Here is a 3,747-nt window from a genome sequence, read left to right on the forward strand (position 1 = left end):
CGTAAGCTGATTGCTTCACTGTGATGCGGTCTTTCTTTTGGTCTACCTCGATACCGAGGTAGTATGAGAGTAGCCCAAGATCACTCATCTCGAACTCCATCATTTGCTTATTGAATGTCTCAACACCATCAATGTCGGATCCCGTTACGATCAAATCGTTAACATATACGCTGACGATGAGTACTTCTGTTCTGTGATTCCTCGTGTACATAGTCTGCTCTTGAGGACACTTCATGAAGCCTAGACTCATTATTCTCTTGTTATGATAAGTGTTCCACGCACGTAGTCCGTAGAGAGCTTTGGACAGCTTGTACACCTTGTGCTCTTCATTCTTGATAATGAATCCTTCAGGTTAGGTGACGTAAACTTCTTCTTCAATATCATCATTGAGAAACACCGACTTGACGTCCAAGTGGTGGATCTCCCACCCACGATGAGCTGCGAGGGCAAGAATTAACCTGACGGTATCGAGTCTCGCCACCCCACCGGTGCGAAGGATTCCTCGAAGTCAACTCCTTGCTTCTGCACGTAACCTTTCGCCACCAATCTTGCTTTGTGCTTGAGGATGTTGCATTCGCTGTCTCTTTTCAACTTGAACACCCATTTTAAACTGATGAGCTTGTGATCGGGTGGCAAGTCGGTGAGCTCCCACATCTTGTTCTTCTCGATGGACTCGAACTCTTTCTGCATGGCCTTATTCCACGCCTCATCAGTTGTCGTCTCGTGATATGTTGTTGGCTCGTCGGTAGTGAGCAACAACAATTCATCAAGATCCATTTCTACTAGTGGTGCTTCCACATAGACCTCGGCAAGTGAACGGAATTTCTTGGGAGCATCTTCGGTTGTGGATCTTCTCAAGCTCTCTTGTTGTCGTTGAGAGTTCGGCGTGACCACTGGTGTCATTCGCGAGGTTGAGCTCGCTACTTCTCTATCATCTTGTAAAATTCCGAACTCCATAGAATTTTGTACGAGCTCGTCATCATCGTTGCACCATTCCCACTTCTTCTCCTCTTCAAACACTGTATCTCTGCTCACAAGAATTTTTTTTGCGTGGTGAATTGAGAAATTTGTGCGCCTTACTTCTGTCTTCAACGCCAAGATACACCATTGCTTGACTTCGATCATCGAGCTTCTTGAGATGTGGACATGCAACCTTCACATGTGCGGTACATCCAAACACTCTCAAGTGCTTCAAATGAGGTAGCTTGCCGAACCATGCTTGGTAAGGGGTACAATCTCTTAGCACCGTTGTTGTCAAGCGATTCAAGAGATACACTGCATGTCGTATCGCTTTTCCCCAGGACTTGCATGCTTTTAAGCAAGCTTCTCGCGGTGCCCATTATGGTGCGATTTCTCCTCTCCACCACACCATTTTGTTGACGTGTGTACGATGCCGTGAGATGACGCTCAACTCCGTCTTCTTTGCAGAACTCCGTGAACTTCTGGGAAGTGAACTCGCCACTTTGATCAGTTCTCAAAGTCTTCAACTTGTACTCCGACGCGTTCTCCACGAGCTTCTTGAACTTCTTGAATGTTACAAAAGCTTCTCCTTTTTCTTTGAGCATGTACACCCACATCCAACGACTATAATCATCAACAAGTAAAAAGAAATACTTCTTACCAGCGAGTGATGTCGAGGTGATCGGACCACACAGATCCGCGTGCACAAGTTGTAGAGGGTGCTCAGCTCGAAAGTTGGCTTGGGCAGAAAACGACAGTCTTGTTTGCTTTGAAATCATGCAACTCTCACCACACTTGGTTGGGGTGTGTGATCTTAGGCAGTCCTATGGTCATCTCCTTCTCCCCCATCATTTTGAGCGCATAAAAGTTTACATGTCCAAGTCTCGCATGTCATAACCAAGTCGGATCTGTGTGATGCTAATAGAGAAGCAGGTTGGCTTGTCTCGAGGGAAACCTTGTACAACCGATTTGGCGATTTTTCCACCTTCATCAACAGGGCGCCATTTCGGTCGAACATCTTCAAGAACGAGCCGACTAAGGTGGTCGCGTTGCCTTCTTTTGTCATCTGACCGAGACTTACAATATTACTTTTTAATTTCGGAATGTAATATACCTCGGTCATTAGACGTTGATTGTCGTTTTTGCATACAAATAGGATGGTTCATCGGCCCTTGATCTCGATGAGTGAGCCATCTCCGAACTTCACATTTCCGATGATCTTCTCGTCGAGCTCATTGAACTTCTCTCGATGGCCTGTCATGTGGTTGTTTGCTCCATTTTCAAGATACCATACTTCGGTTTGATTATACTCCTCGCCACTTGCGAGGAGGTTCGCCTTGACTTTTTCTTCATTGAGCAACACCCTCTCTGGTTCCTCCTTGGGTGATTCTTGCGTGAACTCTTCGAGATTTGTCTCCTCGTCTTCGAGCAAGGGATTCTCCACTCCCTCGGCAAACATCAACGTTGGCTCCTCTTCATGGAGGCTAGTAAGGTTAGCTTCCTCTCCGACCATCTTGCTACGACATTCGGACGCGTTGTGTCCATACTTTTAACAATTGTAACTCTTCACTGTGCTCCTGTCTTTGCAGGGTTTGATGTCTTCTTATCGAGGTGAGCTTTCTCCGCCTCGACCTTGCCCTCGTCCCCGCCCTTTGCCACGACCTCGGCTATCTCCACCGTTGCCGCCGCTACTCGACGATCCAGAAGAAAAATCTGCTTCTCCGTTTTTCTTCATTTGTGACATCCATTCTACATACGTGAGCAAGAGGTGCTTTTCCTCCTCTTGGTCTCCGTAGCCGCGAAGTCTCTCTTTTTGGACTTTGAGACGACCAACGACCTCCTCGACAGTCATGTTTTTGAGGTCACCGAATTGCTCGATGGCAGTGACGATCTGCATGTATTTTTGTGGTACGGCTCGAAGGAACTTCTTGACGACGGAGATCTCCTCCTCTCCTCCACCTGCTCTCCCAACGAGCGGATGTCTGTCACAATGGACGACAATTTCATGGCGAAATCGTCCAGTCTCTCCGTCCTTCATGCGAATCGCCTCGAAGTGAGTCCTCAGGTTCTGCACTTTCGCCTCCTTGACTCGCTCCACGCCGACGTGCGTCGTCTTTACTGTCTCCCATGCTTGCTTGGCGGAATCCTTCTCCGCCACCATGAGAAGAACGTCCTCTGGTAGCGCTTGATAGATGGCAGCTAGGGTCATTCTATCCTTATGCTCTTCGACCTCGTCTTGCTCCACGACGTTCCACACTCCTTTAGCTTGTAGGTTCACACGCATCTTCAACACCTACATGAGTAGTTACTCTTCGTGAGTAACGGAAAAATCAACGTTACGGTTCATTCTCTTTCGATATTCATTACTGTCATATCTCCTATGATAGTTTTGCTTTGTGACATGTCCTTCCGCTGACTTGGCTCTGATACCAAATATTGGTTCCAATTTAATGGATCGCTGAAGGACAAATTGAAAAAAAATAATACTAGACTTTTGGGTATTCTCTTGTATTATTTTGAAAGAGAAAAGGATACTAGTTTGGAGTATGTATCTTACATTGCAGCACAACACTCAATTTATATTAATTCTGATACCAAATGTTGGTTCCAATTTAATGGATCGGTGAAGGACAAATTGAAAAAAAATGATACTAGACTTTTGGGTATTCTCTTATATTATTTTGAAAGAGAAAATGATACAAGTTTGGAGTGTGTGTCTTACATTGCAGCACAATATTCAATTTATATTAACCAATGCATACCGAAAAAAAGAAAACGTACACAATA

The sequence above is a fragment of the Phalaenopsis equestris genome, unplaced genomic scaffold (genome assembly GCF_001263595.1).
Source record: "Phalaenopsis equestris unplaced genomic scaffold, ASM126359v1 Scaffold000401, whole genome shotgun sequence".
NCBI classification, from domain to species: domain Eukaryota; kingdom Viridiplantae; phylum Streptophyta; class Magnoliopsida; order Asparagales; family Orchidaceae; genus Phalaenopsis; species Phalaenopsis equestris.